This window comes from Callithrix jacchus, chromosome 6 (assembly GCF_049354715.1).
Source record: "Callithrix jacchus isolate 240 chromosome 6, calJac240_pri, whole genome shotgun sequence".
NCBI classification, from domain to species: domain Eukaryota; kingdom Metazoa; phylum Chordata; class Mammalia; order Primates; family Cebidae; genus Callithrix; species Callithrix jacchus.
The window spans coordinates 92,118,098-92,141,540 of NC_133507.1; the positions used below are offsets into that span (position 1 = coordinate 92,118,098).

Genomic DNA, 23,443 nt, shown 5'->3' on the forward strand with positions numbered 1-23,443 from the left:
GGTAGCTATGGGCAGCCACCACTAAATACCTGCACATTTGGCTTATTCTTTTAATTGAAAGTTTTTCTGATATCAAAATAAGGATGAAAGAAGAAAAACATGTCAAGTAGCCACTAACTTATTTCAAGGTTTGTTATAGTTATGTAGATGTAGATATATACTACTTTGAATCCTCAAGACAGTTCTATATAATACATATTATTTTTCTTGATTCCTCCATTTCTTCTAAGCCACCACTTGTCCTATTGCTACCCTCTGATTTATTAAACAAGCATTAAAGATGATAAACTTGCTGTTATATACTTATGATACTGTTCTGTATCTGTAAACCTGTGACAGAACAGAGGCTGGAACCTACGGAGAGATTAATGGAGGACACGGTAATAAAGGAGATTGAAGAGTAGTTAAAAAAATGTATGTCAGAAATTATATGAAAGGAAGCCCACCTATTTCTATGCTTCATGATTGTGCTTCAGGACTTACCCATGGTCCTCTTCTTCGTTATGTCCTGAACTAATCAGTCAATCAGTCAGCAAGTCAGTCTTAATCCCCAGCACCCACCTTGCATTCACCACCAGCACCACAATACCTCCAGCCCCACACATAGATTAACTCAGTACATTTATTAAAAACTGATAATAAAAGTTTTCTTTATAAGTTAATTCTAAAATTTAAATTTAATTACTAAGTGATAAGAAACTTATATTTTAGAGCCCGAGGAATATAGGGACTGAAAATGAAGTGAGAATGAAAAAAAAAAAAGATAGAATTGGAATGGAATTTTAAATTTCCCCAAAACCTCCATAAAAATGACAGACCTCTCACTTTACAATGCCCATTTATTGAATTCAGTTGGTGATATTTTGTGTGTTTACCTAGCTCTTTATCTTTCCTTGCTTGCTTTTGCCATCCAAGTATTTTAATTTCTCATCTTTCTTTTTTGCTTTCTTTCTTTTCTCCATGGAAACTAAATACACTTTTTCTTGGACTTTGGGGTATTCTGAATAAGGTAAATTTAACTCTTCATCACCATTTCATGATTTGCTCATTGAAATAAATTACCATCACTTCTCTTCTACTTTTATTATTAGAGTGGGTTTTTATTCTTTAAAGCCTGTCTGTACTAACTGTGTAAAATATACAAAGGGCTTTCCACAAAAGGAACTGTCATCAGAGATACTGGGGAAACTGACAAGAAATAATATTGAATTTGTGGACTATCGACTAAAAAAAATGATGTTTAACCATTATAACTCATCAACTGAGGTCTAATTAGATAACTGTGGATTTAAGGTATAATATTAGGATTTAAACGATAAAGTGGTTTTAGTTCTGTAAGTCTCTGAAAGCCCTACAAATTCTTCTCCAGGCTGTTTCTAGTTGATATACCAATTATGTCTCATTAATATATTTCATTCTGATGATAATGGCAACTGTTGACTAGAAACCCTGTTTTCAAATAGGGCTGCTTTATGACTTTCCTGGGCCTTAGGTCCTTGCCCTATTAGCCCTGTGCTTTATCAAAAAACAAATGAATGTTACACACACACACACACACGTGTGTGTAAAAATATATAATCAATACATATTTAACATATATAAAATGTATATTTAAGGGTTGTTTTGGTAGAAGAAAGACTAAAATCTATCCAGGGTAAACAGTTAAATATTATCTCCAACCCTAAGAGTTCATTTTTACCCTTCTGACTAGAAAAAAGGGTAAAATATATGTTGCTAAAAGTACCCTGGGCCCTAAGCACTGTGCCTGCTGTGCCTAATGGATAAGTCCTCCCTGCTCTCAAAAATTTCCGTGGCTCTCTCCCAATCTCCTTCAAGTCTTCGCTCAAAATATCATCTCAGCAGCACCTACGCTGGCCACTTTATCTAAAACTGAGCCTTCCCTTGCCCCCACACTTCTGATCTTTCTTATTTTGCTGTGTTTTCTTTTCTTGTCACAGGTTAGCCTTTAATGTATTATATATCAATATTTACTTGTTACTGAAGTTTTTCTCTTCCATCTAGAATATAAGCTCCATGAGGTTACCAATGTAGTATCTCCACATTCCTGAGTAGTGTTTACCAATGTAGTATCTCCACATTCCTGAGTAGTGCCTGGTATAGAGTAGCAATTTCATAATTTTCTTTTGAATAAAGTAGAAAGGAAATGACCTTTATTTTTTATGTTTTTAAATTTTTCACTTTAGTTTTTTGATGGTCAAGAAACTAAGGGGTAAGATGGAGGAAGATTTATTAGGAGGAATTAAGCTCATGCATCTACAGATGCTGAAAACTCCAATGATCTGCTGTCTGCAAGCTGGAGACCCAGGATAGCCAATGGCATGAGTCTCAGCCTGACAGCAGGAGAAGACCAGGTTTCTGGCACAAGCAGTAAGGCAAAAAAGGTGAATTCTCCTTTCCTCTGCATTTCGTTTGATTTAGGCCTTCAAAGGATTGGATGATTACAGCCTACACTGAGGAAAGCAATCTGCTTTACTGAGCCTTCTAATTCAAATGCTAATCTCATCCAAAAACACCCTTGCAGACACACCCAGAAATAATGTTTAGCCAAATATCTGGGCACCCTGTGGTCTAGTCAAGTTGACACATTACATCTTATCACAAAGGGCATTGTAAATCCTATTTAAAAAATTAAAAAGGATTTTTAATAAAAAAATCCTTGGGACAATGAAAAGCTAGGAAAGTGTTAAGTCTGGAACATCTTTTTGTGTGAGAGAGACTTTTTATTACTCATCTCTAAAATAAAGAATAACTTAACCAATGGTCATAGGCTAGCATGACAACTTAACTGGGTATTGTTAGTGACTTTTTATTTTGTAAAATAAAAGTTCATAGTCACTGATTTTATTATAAACACTCATTCCTATTAATGAGATGCCATCACACCAGATATCACTGATATTGAATTCAACTTAATGAATTGACAAATCGGCTCTTATTCTCTTAAGCATATTTGTATCACTAATCTTTGTTCACATAACTAATCATCATGTAAAAAAAGATACTGGGTTACCACATCTTAATTGGTTACAAATATTTCCATTGGGACAGTTCCAAAGCTAAAAGCCAAAAACGGTTAGAGAAAACATCAAGAAATAAAAACTTTCCATACCTTTAAAGGTTAATTGTTTTTGTAGAAATTAGTGTAAAAACAAAAGAGATAATACAAGTCAGTTATTTCAAACCACATAGACAATATGAGGAAATTCCAGTTTTCTCAAACATAAGGGTAATGCATATATGAAATAAATACTATGGAGGTAAGTAAATATTTCTCATATCTAACAATTAGTTGGCAAATATTTTTTGGTTCTCTATTATGGATAAGAATCTGTATTTTATAGCAGTGATATACAAAATGTCATGGTACAAAATGTCAGTCTTGACATAGAAAAATTTTTGCACTTGTGCTTGAGGTGGAATAACGAGACAAAAATGTATGACTTGCAGAGATTAACATATAGGCACATTTGTGTTGTCTGAAACCCAAGACTACTCCGCGATTTATGGTACCAACTCTTAGGCATTCCCACAGCCCAGCAACTGAAGGTTTGTGCCTGCCTCAATAGGGACCATCCTTTGAGATAGTTGACCCAGCTTACTGGTTAAGTGCTATTGTGTCAACTAAATGAAAGCCAGTTATTTAACTTCCTGAGCTTCAGTATACTCATAAAATAGAGACAATAATTCCTATCAGATAAAGTTGCTGTTATGATCACAGGAAATGATTTAAAATGCCTGTCATACCTACCACCTAAAGAGTTGTAATAGCTCTTTTATTTATTTATTTAAATTGATAAAAAAATTATAATTGCTTCTTGGCCTTTTGGATAAGATCAAATGATAAATAAAATTATATACATATTTGTCATATACCTGACATTTTGAAATATGTATAAATTGTGAAATGGCTAAATCAAGCTAAGTAACATGGGCATTATCTCATATACTAATTATTTTTTTCTTGAGGTGACAACAGTTAAAATTCACATTCTTAGGTATTTTCAAAATACAATAAATTGCTACCAACCATTATTTCCAGGTTGTACAATGGACCTTTTAAATTTATTTCTCCTACTTGAGTGATTTGTATCCTTTAGCTAACTTCTCTCTATGTCCTATTCCCCACTTCTAGTAACTACCATTCTAGTCTACTTTTATGAGTTCCACTTCTAAGATTTCACATATAAGTGAGGGTATGGCTGGGCTTGGTGGCTCACGCCAGTAATCCCAGCACTTTGGGAGGCTAAGGCAGGTGGATCACAAGGCCAGGAGTTCAAGACCAGCCTGGCCAAGATGATGAAACCCCGCCTCTACTAAAAACTACAAAAATTAGCCGGACACAGTGGCAGGTACCTGTAATCCCAGCTACTTAAGAGTCTGAGGCAGGAGAATCACTTGAACCCAGGTGGTAGAGTTTGCAGTGAGAGGAGATCTTGCCACTGTACTCCAGCCTGGGTAAGAGTGAGACCCCCATCTCCAAAAATAAATAAATAAATAAATAATATGTGAGAATATATGTCTAGGAAAAGAGGAATATTCCAAGGTGAATAGGTAAATGCAAATATACCCCCAAAGGCCAAGGGAGCTGAGAGGCTGAAGAAAGAGGCTGACTCCAATTTCTCAGAAAGAAGCATTTACTACAGACTTATGAACTGAAGCATATCTCTGGTGGCTGAGCTACAGTGAATCCCTCCCTGTCCACCCTCCACAAAGCATTTTATATATAGTAACTTTAGGGAAAAGATATATGCAACTGGTCATATCTCAGACTGGTTCTCAGAACATTGAGACATGGTTTCACAACTTTCGAGGTATAATTCTATTATTTTCTGCCTTAAATGTTTCTGAGCACAAGGCTCATGTTAGCCTGAATGTTTTCCATTGCATCAAGATCTTTTGTTAGTTAGTGTTTTTTCTTCATTGCTGATGCTAAAAAACTTCATCAGTGCATACCTCAACATTGAGTAACTTTTCACAATGTCCTGTAACTTAGTATAGTTTCTTGATTTGCTAAATCTGTTCTTTCCACATTTAATGAAAAATTTCTGTTCAAAGTTTTGGAAATGGTTTCTGTTTTCCTGTTCCATTTGTAAAATTGTCTTCTTCAAGGACACTTGTTGGCTCATCTTTCCCTGTCCATTGCCTTCCCTCTGTTGGCTTCTTTTCCCCCTCTCCTCTATTTTTTCTTCTCTCTGCATTTGCTCTGATTATTTCTCATCTTCTCTCTTCATTGCTTGGAGTTTTGTCTCCATCAATTTTGTTCATATTTCTCGTTAATTATTCAATATTTCAATATCAATGCTTGTTATTTCAATATCAGTGCTTGTATTATTTCAATATCAATGCTTGTTCTTTCCAGCTGTAATCCCCCTTAGTAATCTCATGCTCTTTAAGTATATCAGTATTCATATTGAGAGGATCTGTAGATTAAAGTTTATATGAAGAATTTCTTCTGTATCTTTGACTACTTTATTCTAGGCTAGGTTTTTGTTCTTTTCATGCTATGTACTTTCGTTTCTATCAGTTTCCTTGAACTATTTTGCATATTTGATATGCTTTCTCACCATAGATCTTTGAAATCAGATTGCTTTTCCAGAATAGTTAACTTTGAGAGCTCACTGTGTTGTAGGATTAGTATGAGTGTGGAGCTCAGTGGTGATGACATGGACTCTGATGACTCTGAATACCCAGCACCAGCCCTGGCGTGAGATGTGGTCCTCGATTCCCCCAACCTTCTCCTGCATTTCTATTCTCCCTGGCTCACACTGTCCTTCAAGCACAACAGGCATGTTTCCACCTTTGGACCTTTGCATTTGATGTTTCCTCTTCTAGGAACATTCTTTGTTAAACACATGTTGCATCTCTTGGATACCTCTTTATTTGTGACTGCTTAAATGGATGAAGACAAGAAAATGTGATAGGAAACGTCGTATTTAATGGGGGCATTCTACTGGAAAAAAATAACAAATTTAAAAATATATCACTTCAGTGTTGGTCTAAAATATGTGCTATTAAGAAGCAAATAAAACAGTGTAATGGTAATCCCAGCATTTTGGGAGGTGGCAGAGGCAGATCACCTGAGGTCAGGAGATTTATTTGAGACCATCCTGGCCAGTATGGTGAAACCCCATCTCTATTAAAAATTTAAAAAAAATTAGTCAGGCATGGTGGCATGCCTGTAATCCCAGCTACTCAGGAGGCTGACGCAGGAGAATCACTTGAACTTTGGAGTCAGAGGTTGCAGTGAGCCGAGATCCCACCACTGCACTCCAGCCTGGGAAACAGAGCAAGACTGCATCTGAAAAATAAATAAATAAATAAATAAATAAATAAATAAAACAAAACTATAAGATATTTAGAAGAAAACATAGGAAGTGGTGTTCATGACCTTGTGGTAGGTAAAGATTTTCTAAATAGTACCTAGGAAGCATTCAGATATATATCCATATGTATACGTTTGTGTGTGTGTGTATATATGGATATATAGATACACACACACACACACCTATAAAAACAGACACGCATGCACTCTTGATTGCCTTGGGGTAGGATTACATAAAAAGAGGCATGATGGACTTTTCTAGACTGATATAAATGTCATATATTTTGATTTGGGTGATAGTTATATAAGTGTAAAAATTGTCAAAATGTAAAAACTGAAATTTATGGTTTATACACATTAAATCTGTGCATTTATTGTATGTGAACTATACCTTAATTAAAAAGCAAAAAATTTTTAAAAAGGACATTTGTGTTCTGTCAGTATGTAAAGTTGGAATGTAAGTTTTTTTTCCTGCTGTTCTTCTGACTCATAGGGAGCTCAGACCTGTGCAACAGAAAAATCAGCTTTAAGTACCATCTTAGAGCTAACATAAGGCTCAAATATTTTTGGTGAGTAATTTTATTTTATTTAACTAACAGTAGTTTGCTTTTTGTTTCACATTCTATTAGCTGGCTTTGGATTGTAGCAAAGTTCTTTGGTTGAATCATTGAGACATTTTAAAAAACTGTCGTGGCAGGACTTATGAGGTCTTTCTAATCATGTTTTAATAGTTCTTTTGTTGAACAAATTTTAATGAATAGTTGAACTTAATCTGGAAATACTGTTGGCTTTACAAATCCTCTGCACACAGGTCTCAAGAAAATGCTCTTGGCTGGGTGTGGTAGCTCATGCCTGTAATCCCAGTGCTTTGGGAGACTGAGGCAGGAGGTTTGCTTGAGGACCGGAGTTTGAGACCAGCCAGGGCAACATAGTGAGAACCCTATCTTAAAAAAAAAAAAAAAATTCTAAATTCCTCTATCTGGCATCTTTGACAAGGAGTTAGAGAGGAGAATTAGGAAGATTCAAAGCAAATCTATTCTGGACATGGGTGGGCTGGGTTGGGGCAATGGGGGTAGACATCAAAACAATCTTACCTACTTTTGGTAATAAAACCAGTGGGAAAATAAATGGCTAGACCCTATTTAATTTATTCCTTTGCTCCTTGATTTCCACCAAACAACAATTACATTACTGTGAGAGAAAAAGTTTGTGGCAATAAAATACAAAGCTAAATTTACTCTCTTCTCTTAAAAGAGATGGACCATTCTGTAAATCATAATTCAATATATAGAATTCCAAAGTGGAGTTGTTTGTCATTTCATTTCTGGAATCCCATAGATTGTGATCTGGAAGAACATTCGGAGCAGTAAAAGTGGCTCCTCCTGATTTAGAAATGTAGAGCCTTTAAAATTTATGTTCTATTGCCTGTGTTTCATCATATTGGCATTCCACACAGGTGCAGTGTCCTGCTGAGCAGTGACTTAAAACAGCCCTGGAGCTGGATTAGATCATACATTTAGATTCATCACAGCACAACAATTTATATGTAGTTTTCCCGAATGAAACATCAGGGAAAATCAGTTCAGAAATGAACTGAGTAAATCTCTTGAATTGAGATTGATGCCCAGATCTCAAATTATCCTTATAAAGAACATCCTGTATGCCACAGTTTGGTATCAGGGTTTCTAAGACAATTGACTGATTTACAATATTGCTTTGAGGCTGAGTTATCAGTTTGTGAGCTATTATGAATACATAGGATCAATAAAATTGTTTAGGACAACCTTGATGCAAAGAAAAATCAAATCTCAATATTTTACAATTTCTCAACTCTTCAGATACTAGCATGTACCCAGCAAAATGCATCTGGACCTAATGTCTGACTTTTTCTTGGTAGTCATGTTATGGTTCCCTTTTAATAAGCTTACAGGTATTAACACTATCAAAATGAGAATGCTTTATACCCTCATCCTGAGTTTGCTAAATCTTTTTTTTTCTTTGTGAGTACCTGATTCAGGAAAATACACATAGCATTCTCTTGATATTTTTGAATGAATAAATAAATGAAGCAGTTAATTCATACTATATATTTTAATAGTGAATTGAATACTGTTTTTCATGGCTTTCTTTTTCTCTTTTCTTTTTTTTTGGAGATGTAGTCTTGCTCTGTCGCCCAGGCTGGAGTGCAGTGGCGCAATCTTGGCTCACTGCAAACTCCACATCCCAGGTACAAGCAATTCTCCTGCCTCAGCCTCCCTAGTAGCTGGGACTACAGGCACTTGACACCACACCTGGCTAATTTTTTGTATTTTTAGTAGAGATGGGGTTTCACTGTGTTAGCAAGGATGGTCTTGATCTCCTGACCTACTGATCTGCCCACCTTGGCCTCCCAAAGTGCTGCCCACCTTGGCCTCCCAGAGTGCTTGGCCTCTCAAAGTGCAGGGCCAGGTGTAAGCCACCGTACCCGGCCCTGTTTTTCATGGCTTTCTAATGGTTTTTCATGCATCGATTTCATCTTCCCAAGGAGGGTTTTAATCTTCTATGGGGTACTTTTTAAAAATACATATACAGTGTTTTCTGTGAATAGCATACTGCTATAACTATAGTAGGTGCTTAGGAAATGATGCATAATTAATTACACATTGTTATCAGCATCAAATGTCTTTGATCATGGTCCTATGGTTTTTGTTCCCCTTAGTTAAGCTGTACTACTAAACATTAGTTTGTCCTCTACTAACACTGTGTCATTATGGTTTTAAAATATTCCCTTATCTCTGATAATGAACTTCCTCCATCTGTATTCTTCCTGAATTTCCAGTCTTGCATTTTAATGTGTTGCTTGGTTTATTCCTGAGTCTCATTCTTGGGTCCTCATCTACCCTAAACTATCTTCTCCCTTTCTCAGTTTGCAGAAAAACAGATTTCAGTTCAGAGAGCATATCACCACACACCAGAAGCATGCCAGGTACTGTGTTAAGCACAGGTGGCTTAAATGGAGATGGCTCCTCTACTCAGATTGTGCAGCCTAGTAGAAGACAAACATGATTTTTATGGAGAAGTTACAGAAACATGTGCTAGTTACCATCAGACCATAGGCTACCGACTTCAGCCTACTGCAAGGACACCCTCTGTGGCAGGGAAGATGGCACAGGATGTGAGTTCAGCAGTTCTAAAAGAGTAAGTCTAATGAAGTCTCTCAAAGCTACAAAGATTTCTCAGATTTATAGAATGGGCACAGTTGCAAGGTGATGATGGATGTCAAGGTTCATAGGCCAGAGGAAAGGGCTGAAAGGTTGGCAAAGTGAGAGGGGTAATCACAAGCAGTTATACAATGTGGAGATATGAAGGTGGAATGAGAAAGGCAGCCAGAGAAAATCATGAAGCAACAGGTGGAATAGCTACATGTTAGGGTAGTTATGGGGCAGGTTCAAGGTATGGAGACTATTACCATTATGGGCTTCTCATGATGGGGTGGAAGGGCCAGGTGAGAAGGCCATGGGTAGAGTAGACACAGACTGCACCTAGGGCTGGGAATTAATGTTTAGGAAGAGGAGTTGGTAACTTTAAAGACAAGGTACTTCCTACTATATAATAATATTTGCATTTCACATATACATTAACGTTTAGAATACCTGTGGAATGAATTGATACAATTTTATTGGGGGTGGGTTTATATACACATTCTCAATAAATCCTTTTGGGCTATTTCTTTTTATTTTATTTTCTTTCTTTCTTTATTTCTTTTTTGGAGACAGAGTCTTGCTCTGTCATCTATGCGGGAATGCAGTGACACGATCTCAGCTCACTGAAATCTCCACCTCCCAGGTTCAAGCAATTCTCCTGCTTCAGCATCCTGAGTAGCTGGGATTACAGGCACACGCCATGATGCCTGGCTAATTTTTGTATTTTTGAGGCAGGGTTTCACCATGTTGGTCAGGCTGGTCTCGAACTCCTGACCTCATGATCCACTGCTTCAGTCTCCCAAAGTGCTGGGATTACAGGAGTGAGCCACTGCACCTGCTGCGCTATTTCTAAAGAATTAAGTTCCTTGCCACCCAAGCCTGATGATGCAACAGAGAAACAATAGGTAAAGGCAATAGAGCTCAGAGTCCAAGGGCAAGGACCTGGATGTGCCTGCCTCAGTGCCAGTTACCTTGTTTTTGTCATGGTTTCCTTAAAAATACAATGGGGCTAATAATAGCATCTTTTAGAGTTGTCATCAAAATTAAATGGGCCTTTAATTTCATCAAAATTAAATGAAAGCCCTAAGAACAGTGCTAATTTGGAAGTAATCATGGGTTGCTCACCATTGTTCTAATAACTATTTTTTGAAAAGAATGGACATAACCAACGAGTGTGACCAGATTTTGGTGCTTAGAGAGACAGACAAAATAGACTATCTTCAAGAAAGTGATGATAACAAGCTTATTTCTTAAAGGTATGCTACCTGTAAGTAAGGGAATAAGACCTATCCCATAGTTGGTTAGATGAAGCACTACATGAAATAAATTAGAAACTAAATCCCAATGCAGTAGATGTATTTGGAAGGTAAACTGAGGATGAATTTTATTGCTTGCTACGTTAAAATTTGTGAGTAATCACATCTGAATAGATGTATATGTGTGTGCCTGTGTGTGTACATGCCTATATACATATAGATAGATGTAGATCTATGTAATGAATATATACATATTCTCAGCAATGATATTTTGTCCCACAGAAAATTAGAGTTCCATAACTATTCTTTTGCTTGATTTTAAGCTTCTTTGAGCTTAAATCTAAAAGAATACCAACAAGATGCCTAGACAAATTTTTTTTGATTCTGTGATGAATGCAATCTGAAACCTTACTTACAGAAAGTGTCATAGTAAACAACTTGTTTTCTTGAGTTGAATTCAAAAGAGCAGGATCTCAAGTGAAATGGATATTAACCAAAAGCACAAGAAACATCATAGCTCTGAAAATTTAAAGTGGTTCTTTTAATCGGTATGAATAAAGCATAATTTACACAACTCTGAGTACTGTGTTAAGGGGGAAGAAGTGTGGTAGATTTGGCACAAAATTACTTTTGACACATGCCATGTATTATTTACCAGAAAATTCTACCACATGCATTAATATGACAAGCATAGTCACTTGATTAGCTGAAGCCAATTGGTCAGTATATATAATGTAATTTGGTTCAGATGTTTCTGGGTGGTTGTGAGAGAGGATGATAATCAGAAATTCAAATAGCTGCCTCTTGAAGAAAGGAAGTTGTCTGAGTAGAGGTATAAGAGAGAGAGGAGACGGGAGATCAGAGTTTGAGCTGAAGGTTCCAAGAATGTGACTTCACGATTGGCCAGCTGTGGATCACTCTCAGAGTTCAGACAATGGCTTATTTCTTAGCAACATCGTATCACTTCTTCTGGTTTTTCTTACCCTATCTATAAAAAAAGAAATCTCTTATTTGTCTGTTTTTACCTCAGAAAAATTCAGTGTTGATAAAATGAGAGGAAAGAAAGAGAATGTTTTGAGGCTTTGGGAAGAAATAATTTGTTAAATAGAACCTAATGTGTAATTAATATCTACTCTCTAAGAAAGACTTATTCTCCTTATACTTCCTGCTCTATATGTACAAGCTTCCTTTGGATCCATCATCCTCATGGTTTTTCATGAGAACAAGTCAGTGCTTTGTTCTCACCTTGTGATGCCTCTGAAAGTGGCCTCCTTGTTGCCAGTCTAAGAAATCGATTTGATTCTTTGTCTTTTCCCACAGCCTCATGTCTCCCCTGGGATAGCTTACTATACAAAAAAAATATGAAACATGCCTACAGTTTTTACAGTGACAGAACCAAAGCTTTTTCTATTATCATTTGCGTAGCCCTTGGGGAAATATCAGAATGGGGATTGATCTTGGCAAAGAGATAGTCCACAGAGATGGTTGAGTTTAATAAACCCCTGCTATAAAAGACTCATATTTAAGTTCCAGCAAGTCTCAAAGCTCATTCCACCAAAACTGTCTAATATCTTGCTTCCTCAGTTACAAATTAAATTTCCCTTTGTCACTGTTTCTTTGGAGTCTATTTAAAATGAGATAAAAGATGAAGGCTCTCTATCAGCCCATTCTCTGCATTAAGGAAAGCTCAGTCTCTTAGGCTAATTACTTTGATAGTTGTTCCAGAGGAAGCAATGGCTCTGTAATAAATATTGCTTAGCCTAGGTGAAGCTACCTTTCGAGGACCATGGAAGTGCTATTATTCATCACTATTCTTACCCAGACTTCTTAAGAGAATTCATTTCACTCATGGGGTTCAAGGAAGAACAAATGTGAAAGTAAATTAAGTAGCTCTTTTGGCAAATGATTGGCTTAAATCCAAAAGTAGTTGGTTGTAATATAATAGTATTGACTGATGGTTCTGAAATAATTTGCTATCATTTACATATATAATGCACATGCATATATATATATATACATATATGTTAAATGATCTATAAATTTGCACTATTATATAGGATTCTAATATATATGATATATAGTATTTGTATGTATTATATATCCTACAGTATATATATAAATATGCATGAATATATATGTGCACATATATATTTGGGATTAATAACATGAAAAATTATCCCATGACAAACTCTTTCAGCCTTGGTTTTCACAACTTTGAAAAGACTGGTTTGGACTAGATGAACTGTTAGTCTTTAAGTTCAGTGATAAATGAATTCTGGTTAATTGATTGTTGTATAATGGTTATGCAAGTCCTCAAACAAATAAATTTGTAAGACACCACATATCCTAGCAACCTCATCACAAACATTTTCTCTGGGACTTTGAAAGAAAATAAAACAAACCTATTTGAGTAGAGCATCTGACCTCTCCCACTACTCCCTGTTTGTTTTGCATTGTAATTAGGCATGTGAATTACCAGGAGATCGTGATTTATTAGAGGGAAAGAATCCAGTCTTCTCCATTTGTGAGGCCCAAAGTGAGAACTTGCATATTGTTGGCATAAAAGCATAGGGCCAAATTATTAAATGACTTAGAAGAGCTCTCAATCATCATTACTTTAGCTTTTATTAATAGCATTATCAACTCCTACACGTACCAACCACCTTCAACTCCTACACGTACCAACATCTCTCAGTGGGAACAGCAGTTTTCCTAGCCATCGTTTAATATTGTGTTGCATGGGGCACCTCAGATAAGTGATTGAAACAGATTTATATTTGTGGAATTTGATTTACTAGCAATACACCTGAGGCTGTGGGCCTTGTACACATGCATAAGGATTCATGCACATTCAGCATTTTAAACACTACCTGGGGTTTACTTTATAAAGCCACGTTAATTTTGATGTAAAACCCTAAAGAATAAGCAGAACCAAACTACTAGTTTGTTTTAACTAATAATATTTCATTACTTACCATTGGGTAATATAGTAATTATGACAAAGACCTTGCTAAGCCTAGGTTCACAATAAGAATAAAGACCTTCCTGAGAATTATGGTCTAAGAATAATCCATTGAGTTGGAGGTTTAACCAAGACACTATTTAGATTTATTTACGATTTGGAAATAAATAGATGTTCTTTAAAAGGATCAGCAACTTAACCAACTCACTAATCTAGGAAAGCCACCATTGTGAAGAGCCTGACACTTTCAGTGAATACTTAACACACTATCTTGAGTAGAATTTTATTACTAATTGCCAGGCAGCACTGTCAGAAGGCAGAGAGGCAAAGAACACAATTTCTTCTACTTCAGTACACTAGAGTATTCTTTTGAGATCTGGAATGTGGATAGCATGCTATCAATGCTATCCTTGCATTCTGTTCTTATTTTAGAAATATTAAGAAAAAAACGAAACGGAGGAAACTTCTAGCATTGTGTAAATACGTCTTTCTTTGAGCCTCTGTTTCTTCACTTGTGAAATACACACAACCTCAAAGACCCATTTCATTTCAATTGTTCTTTTGCCTCTTAGTTCCCAATCTGAGATAGCAAACGAAATAGCTAGAGTCATTTCTTACAAGGAACATCCTGGGAAGTGGTATTTCAAGAGTGGGGAAGGCAAGTAGTGAATTCACATTCCAGTCTGCAAGGAACAGCTTGCCAAGGGTAATTTACCTTAAGATAACTGCATAGGGAAATGTCCTTAAGTACTTTCTGGTTGGCTGAAGAAACGTCCACATTCAATGTGGTCTACTATGCGGTGTACCTCTGCTTGGAATGAACAGATGCATAAATATTCCAAATGTCCATAGAGTTTAATGAGTCTTTAGTCTCACTGGTAATGGTATATGTGTGTGGAGGGCAGTGGATGGCTATATACTACAAATTTACACATTTTACCAACCTTTGTGATGCCCTCTGCAAGGGATAGAAAAGGGGAAGTTTTAATTTCAATTATTATCGACATGCCCAACATTCTTAAACCCAGGCCTGTGTACTAGGATGTTTTGATGTCATTTAAACTCAGCATGTCCTGAACCAAACCCCTTTGCTTTCTTCCTATACTTACTCCTCCCTCTGTGTTCAATTCACAGTCAAGGACACCACTGTCCAATCAATTGCACAAGGTAGAACTCAAGGGATCATCCTTGACAAGTTGCTTTCCTTTAGCCCCTTCATCCCATCCATCAGTTCCTTCCATTTAACCCCCTAAATGTCTCTCGAATCTGTCCACCCCTGCTCATCTCTGCAGACCCCACGGTTGCACCCTCACCCTCATGTCTCACTTGGGTTATTCTGATATCCTGGAACCCTGCTCTGGTTCATTCTCCATAGTGCTTCCAGAGTGACCTTTTCAATGCTAAGACTTATCTGATGAAAAAAAAAATCCATTAGAAACTTCTTATTATTCTAAGGATAAGGAAGACAAGGCCCTGCATGGTTTGGCCTCTTCCAAACTCTTCTAATTCGTATTGTACAAGTACCTCCCCTTGTCCCAACTCAGTGTCCCAGACGTAATGGGTTCAAATTAACTCCTGAATCAAACCTTGCTTCCTTTTACTTCAGAGCCTCAACCCATGGTTGCTTCCCAGACACAATATTCTCTTCTATGCTTTTGCTTGGTTAATTTCCACTATGTTGCATCTTCATTGCCACCTCTTTGGAGAAGCCTTTCTTGAGCCACCAGATTGGACTAAATGTGCCTCTTGTAGCTTCTTAAGAATTTTCTTCATAAGACCTATTACAATTAATATTGTGCATGGCTACTCAATGGGTCCTTCATCAGTCAAGTCTAAGGTCAAAGTCTGAGGCTGTTCTTGCTCATTGTCACATCATCTAACATAATGCCTGGTTTACAGTCAATACCTGTTGAATGAATTTAAAGAAGTTCAGGTAAATCTGTTAATTCATTAAAAATTTAGAGTGAAAATATTTGTTTACATAGATAATTCTGAATTACAAGAAAATAGTTTGTTAATTACTTCCTGCATGTATAAAAGCTTGACCCTATTAGTACATTTTTAATCTTTCCAGTAAATGGACCTACCTTCCACTTCAAAAAAGGAGACTTTTCCCAAAATAGTCAAGTCAGCAGCAACATTTGAACATAGCCATAAGGATTCCATAACCTTGATTTTTCCTTTAATATTAATATATAAACTATAAAATGCTTTCATTTTACCCATAGTCATACCTCTGCAATCTTTCACTGTCAGTGAAGGGTGAAGGTATTTACAAACCATGTCATGGTGGAAAGTAGATAAAGGAACTGGAGGCAAGAGGATTTATAAAAGGTATGGGGCAGGTTTCACAAGTTCGTACTGTTCTGGGATAGAGGAGGCAGAGTTTTGTTTGGCTGAAAGGCAAAACTAGGACAAATGTGTGGAACTGATACAAATCTAGGTTTTAAATCAATTAACAAAGAGCTTTTTAACATCATGCAATGTGTGCTTAGCAATGAAATAGGCCATTTCCTGAGTTCAGGAACACTTTGCCAAATCAGAGATACTGTGAAAGAGGTTCCTACATTGGTTTCTGGGCTGCCTGCATCAAGGTCCCCCCCTGGCTTGGGTTTACAGAAGGAAATAATCATCTAGGGCTCTGTTTGATACCTAAAAAGTTGTCCAGCTATATATCCAAATTTGTTAGAAGGACTCTGCTTAACTGATAAATTCAGTTTCGATATGGATTGAATCTACATGTGTAGAAATAGCTAACTCTTGAATGTATTTTTTTGAAAAACTGATTGAAGAGCTTATATGTTAAAAAAAATAAAAAAAACTTTTTCCAGTTTAATTTAAGCAATATTATTATATAGTAAAATGCATGACATTTTCAAACAACTGGCTACTTTATGATTAATTGCTAATATTTCAGACAGGCACTGTATTTCCTATCTACTTATTTTGCCAATATTTGATTATGGTAAGGCAATTTATAGACAGGTTAGCTTGCTATTTTTAATGAACTGAATGTGCTCTCTAATGGAATTGCTAAATTGGTGTTAAATTGTAGCTTAGAGACTTCTTATTGTGAGATTCTATCTTCTTTTCATTGGTTTTATTCATCACAGAGAAGAGACTTGAATTGGCTTTAGGTAGAATAGTGAATAATAATAGTTAGTTTTGATAGGAATAACCCTATATCACTGACTTAGTTTAACTTTTATCAGATATTCAGTCTATGGAGAATATAAAGAATCCTTTACTCTTTATTTTTATTATCAAGTCTAAATTATCCTTATATTTTGAATTATATTTATAGCCCTTGTCACAAATGCCTTATCTTTTAGTTGCAGAACTTAGTTTCAAACTCAATGTGAATAATATCTATCACATTTAAAAATTTCATTACATCATGTAAGTCTCTGAGCCCTCAACTATTTGCTTGGTGAGAAATTCAACCTCGGTTGAGTTTGGCATATTCTACTTCACTTCAGTGGCATAGAAGGGATCTTTATGAAGTCTACCCAGAGATAAAAGGAGGGATCTCTTCCACAGTGTATTTGTGTTGGAAAGATATTCCTTAACTCCGAAAACTTACCATATCATTGGGATAATTGAGAATTCAGGGTGATTTACACTACAGAAAATCAGGAAGTGGCCAGGTCTTTAGATCATGGTTGAGGCATTCTCACCTCAATGGTGAGTTCTCTTTATTATCTGTGGATTCACTGCATTAACATGGATCCTTCATCATCCATTGTTTGTACTATTTGGAGCAGACCTAAGGAAACTCCTGAAGAGTTCCAGTCTCTAACCACATACTCATTCCAGGAGCCTTCAGTCATTACTATCAAGACCTTTATGCTCACTGACAGCCTCTACAGGTGTGTTGAAGAAATCACCCATAGAGGGGATTCTCCAGTTACAGAAACTATTCAAATATGGTTCTGTTTTTTGTTTTTTTCATGCTTAGGGACCTTTAATGCATATACCTCTTTCCACATCTTTTGACTCCTTTTCCTCAAAGCTTTTGGCTCCACCCATCCACCTTTGAGATTATTCGGCCCAATTCTTCCCTGAACAGAAATGAACTTAGAAAGCTATTTATTTCTCCCAAGAAGATGAGGATTAAGAATAGCATAAATAGTGCTCTCTTTTCCCTCTGTATGGCTAGGGACAGCTATTTTTAAAATAATTTTCCTTTCACAGTTTTTATGTATGTTTCAGTAACTAATCCTGTTATATTTTTGTTTATGTTTCCATGCTGCCTGTGCTCATTCATGCATGCAAATCACCATTATGTCAGGTCCAGTGCTGCACTTACTTCACGCTTCTACTAGATTTTAACCTTCTTAAAAACAAAGGTCACATCTAATACGTCAGTTTGTCTGTCCCCAAAGCCAGGATAGGGTCTCATACTTTCCTTACTCATGAAATACTAATTGAATTAATTAAATGATTGTACAAAGACCACATCTTTCTTCTTCTAGTCATTAGTTTGACCCTACAGTCTTGAATGGGGCATAGCCCCTCAATGTAACGAGGACCTGCATGGAATGCAAAGAATGCCTGCAAGGAATGGCTACCTAGGCCAGTGTGGTATGAGTGTGAGTGTGGGTATATATGTGTGTCCCAACTGTATATAAATGAAAATGCAAAAATCACTACACATATTTAAAGAATATTACATAAGCCTCTAGGGTCTCCATGTCCCTTCTATCTTCCATTCACCTGAATTTACTTGTAACTCAGCTGTTAAATACGTGAGGCAGATGAGAAAAACTTAGTCCAAAGGTCATAGTATCCTGGGCAAGTGTGTAATCAGTGTTCCAAATTGGAAATGGGGAGTTGAGAACTGGTTTGATTCACTGTGTTATATTTAGCCGAAAGTTACCTCCTTACGTATTGTAAATTTAACCTAAAGGTTTCTCCATGCATTGTGAACTGTAATCAAAGTGGATATGTAAACAGACTGTAACCAACTTTTGTACCAATCATCAAACTTTGACCAATCAACAGCAGTAAACTGTTCAAATCTTGTTCAAATAAGGCAAACACAAAACTGTCATCAGTCTAGCTGTTTCTGTACCTCATTTTGTTTCCTGTATGTTACCTTCTTTTTTCCAACTATAAATCTTCTTCCACCATGCAGTAGCACTGGAGTATTCTGGTTTGGGGTCTGACTGATTTGCAAATTGTTCTTTGCTCAGTTAAACTCTGTTCAGTTTAATTTGTCTACAGTTTTTCATTTAACAACTGCCTATTCCTAAATTCAGGTGTGTAGGGACTTTCCTCCCAAACAACCAATTAACAGCCCTTGGCTTTATTATACTCATGGCTCAAATGGAATATTGTTTTTGTGTAGATGTGTATATGGGTGTTGGAGGGAGGCAGCCTACAAGAAGTCAGATGGAACTCTGAGAGTCTTGGGTACTAATTGCCATAAATTATGGTCATTGTGGTTACCTCTTGTCTTAGGTGGCTACTTGGGGCTAAGAAAAAAGCTCTGCCCTGAAGGTCAATGGGAAGGACAGCTAGTGCAGCTCCTGAGTGCAGACCAAGGAAGGCATTCACCTGCATGAAAATTGGGCCTGCTGTGCATGGTAAGTCGGCTTCAGTTGGCTGAAAGAATACCTTCTGCATTGCCTTTTTATTGAGTTGTTTCTCATTCTTGTCCTCATGGCCCTCATGCATACAACCTCTTTCAAGGAGCTAGCCAACCACCTATTTATCTTTCCTCTTCTTTTACATTCCTACTGACATTTCTCATTCATCACATGAAATGCATTCATCTCTCCCTCCACATGTTCCTCACCCAACAAGCTCTCCCTCAACTTTAAATCTCAGGTCTGATAATCATACTCCTTTTAACTCGCATATTCTTTTGAAAGCAAAAGCAGGGATTACTAGGCTGTATTCTTCTTTTTTCTTTCTCCTTTTAACCACCTGTAGGAAAGGAGAAAAACTAACTTGAGCTAACATCTTAAAAATATAACCTTGTCAAACAACATTAAGTATAATTTTTGCCATGGCTCACATTTCTCTTTAGTAATTAGACACTTCTCATTGGATAAATTACATGATATATGGAAGTGCACAGTGATTTCCAGGAAGTCCAAAGTCCCCACTTCCCTCACTCTCCTCTAGGCATTTATGTGATCAGAAAGAAGTATTCATAGTCCTGTTGGAAGACATCAAAGGCTGGCAGGGCAAAAATAAATTGAAGATCATTACAGGTGTCCATACTATAATCCCACTGCAATCCAACTAAGTTCCTCTTATGCCCTCCTCCAGTGGAATAAAGGGGGTCTGCACCTGAGCCAGCAGCATTCCAAAGCCATGGAGATGGCCCCCCAGAGAAGCATAGTCAATTCCGTGCATGCGCTTGTGGTGCTAGAAACTGCTTTTTGATGTAGAGAGAAGTGATTAATTGCATTGTATCTCCTAAAGCACAAGGAAAAAAATTAAGTCTAATAAAAGGAAGCAACTTTGGAAGGTACCTTTATAGACAGTTTTTTCATTTTGCAGAAAAGATGGATGACTCTTTGTGAGAAGGTAGATTCAGGCAGAAACCAATCAGAATGATGGACAATTATTTTTCTCAATAATGCCAAGGGAAAGCATTATTGAGGTACTTGTTGGTGGCTTCTTTTACTATTTTTCTTCCTTTTTTTTTCTCTTCCAGCTATCTATCCTTCCTTCTTTTTTTCTGTTTGTACCTCTTTCTTTTGTTCTATTATATCCAAATCTTGTCCCCTTTTAGCTTTTATATTTTCCTCCTCCCCCAATTCTGCTTCTGCCTCTTGTTCTGCTGCCAACACTTAGCTAGTCACATGTTACTGGGATTCAATTCCAGTGGTTACTTGTCAGAGGATGCCTGTACCCATACCCTTGATAACTCACTTCTGCCCATATATACCTCTAACCTTTTAAATCACAGTCCTGGAATCAATAATTTATTCTATGAAATGATTGGAAACCTTTTGGATACCAAAGAATGAAACTATTTCTGGAATATCAAGATGTGTTTTCCAGAGAATGTGACTCATTTTCATCTGTTGTGTCACTACATTACAGAATTTAAAAATACATTTTGGCACCCTTTTTTATGAGAACAGCAGGGGATCCTCAGGACATGTTCAATGGCGGTCACCTGGAAACACGACATTTTATTAATAGCAGGACTTTGTGATTCTCTATGGATGTTAAATCAGATTCATTTGTTTGTCCCACAGCCAATCAGGTGGCCAAGGGACGAGGCAACACTCATTATTTGATTTGCATATCAAATATGCATGAGGACAGGCCGAGAACAGAGTGCACTTCCACCCATCTGGACACATTTCACAAGTGTCTCTCAGTCACTCACAGTCACCAAGCAAACAAGAGTGTGCTCCTAATCTGTGTCCAATGGCTGCTGTGGGGCAGAGAGGTTATTGTCATCACCTTCAAAGTCTTATAAACTGAAATGACCCATAGAAAAGAGAGAAACACACAGAAATGTTACAGTAAGTTTAGCTCAGGGATGTGGTAGGAGATGGATGCTGATAGCCTATCTGTGTCCAGATATGGAGAGATTTTTCCAGACCCTGCCATTTATCTTTTTTGTAGACAGGAACTATTTTTGTTAGTTCATTCATTGTAAATTATTAATAAGGACATTTCAAAATAATAGATAAATGGATTTTACATTTTGTAAAAGATAATCTCTTACACTTATATCATTTGTTATTCAATTTATTTGATTCTCACAATTTCTGAGTTAAATAGGGAAGCTATTATTGTTCTCATTTCATAAATGAGAAACTATAATTGATTGATTTTTCCCAGTACAAAGTTTGATGTGTTAGAGAACCAAACCAAAGTATAGACGTTTGGATCCATAAATTCAGCGTTTCTCTATGATGATCATCTTCTTTAGGAAACTGAGGCTACATGCACACATATACCATGAGAATAAGAGTTGGTACAGTGAGATTTAGTTACATTTAAATTCTTCAAAATGTTAATATTTAATAACAGAAAGCCAGATAATATACAGGAGTTACTTTAAAACATTTGAGACACTTTGTTCTCTAAAAATAAAAGCAGAAAAATTATGTAAGCTCTATCTTCCCAAGTTCAATTTTGGCCCATTCACTTGCCAGGAAATGAAAAAGTCTCATATAAATGTGTATAAATATGAATTTCAGATCTTAATAATCAATGTAAACAAAAACTTTACCTAAATACTTCTGAAAGTAGAGATTACTGGCTCTGTTAATTTAGCATCAACTTTACATAAGCTCTTTGGCTGAATTTCAAGTTTTAAACTCACTACATTTTAAAAAATGCCTTGTGATAAATGACATGCAACCATCGTGAATGTGATGAAGATTCTTGGTTTTATTTTCCTTCTAAGAACTGTTTTTTTTTCAATTTTTCAAAACTTTCTATACTTTAATGTATACATATTAACAGTTTTAAAAGTCAGACTTTGTTTTATAGCCCATACACAGAAACATGCTTTTATTTATGTAATTTACTGTTCTTCTCTTTAATTGTTGTTGCATATGTTAATGTTTTGGCTTCAGAAATGAAATATCATGTAGGTAAGCAATGAACTTCCTTCTTTAATTTACTTTCAGTACAGAGAATAATTGAGCAATTTTCATTGAGTAAGGATTATAGATAGAGATAAAGAGAAATGATTTTTCTTTTGGATGTGCAGAAGTTATGGGGTGATTAATAGCATCATAAGCATAATGTAATTTATTCTGAAGTATTGGACAGGATATGAGCTCTTAAACGATGACCCCAGTGAACTGTATTTTAGAGGTTTATATTGTCGCTTCTGGCTGTGGTAAAGATTCAATTGTAAGGCTCATGTAGTTTGCTTTATAGTCACTGCTGGTAGACAATTAAAGTAGAATCAGTTTATTTTGCATGAATAACAATATCTGTCTGAATAAATGAATGATTACATTTCTGATAGATGAATTCGTGTATTCGCTAAATAAATTCAATCTATATGGATCAGGCAGTTAAGAAGCCTCTGTTGTATTGAAAAAAATCTTTTGGATTTGGATTTCTTTTCTGTTTTAATCTTTCAGAGGTAGAGATGAAATTGAATTTATAGTTTCTAATCTGGTATTTATATTCCAGAGCCAAATATAAGACTATGTACTCTGGAGCTTATATGATTTTTTTTCCAGTGCTTCTGAGCAAATAGCAAAATATACTAAACAGTGTCATAGGCCTCCTATAACCCAACTGACAATCTAAGAGAAGGGTTGCAGAATTAGTACTCATTTTTTTTTCCTTCAGAGGGCAATTTCTGACTTTTAGTACTCTGGCTGAGAAAAGCTTATGAAATTATAGAATTATTTTATATTCCAGGCTAACAGTCCATTTTTATGTGGTAGAAGTGTGTGCAAGGAACTATATATTGGGAACCTAAATTTGATCTGTTATTCTGGAAAGAGCAATGGAATACTAGTAGTCTGGAGACTAATTCCAGCCTGGGCCTTCTCATGAGGGCTAGAATCTTAATTTTTAGAGGGCGAATTCTTCATTCGAAAGGTGATAATTTCTATATGCTGTCTAACTCAGAGAAAGGTTATGTGAATAAGATTAGCTTATAAATGTGAAAGTTTTCAAAAGATTTTAATATATGCTATTGATATAGGATATATAACTTTATAAATTTGGATCATTGTAAAAATAAGATGGTTTT

General features: G+C 36.2%; 1 protein-coding gene across 10 annotated transcripts in view; it reads left to right on the top strand.

Annotated features, from left to right (window-relative positions):
• LOC144576666 (uncharacterized) overlaps window positions 1-23,443 on the top strand; it is a 489,614-nt gene that overhangs the window by 262,745 nt on the left and 203,426 nt on the right. For 5 of the 10 annotated variants that reach the window (XR_013518956.1, XR_013518957.1, XR_013518958.1 and 2 more), the window contains one exon: window positions 19,207-19,331. The exons of 3 other annotated variants lie outside the window; for them this stretch is intronic. The gene's annotated coding sequence lies outside the window, so the exon portion shown is untranslated. Of the gene's footprint in view, window positions 1-11; window positions 129-6,836; window positions 6,913-9,248; window positions 9,521-10,207; window positions 10,782-19,206; window positions 19,332-23,443 lie in introns of those variants that run through there. 2 more of the 10 variants (XR_013518959.1, XR_013518960.1) reach the window with 2 other exon arrangements.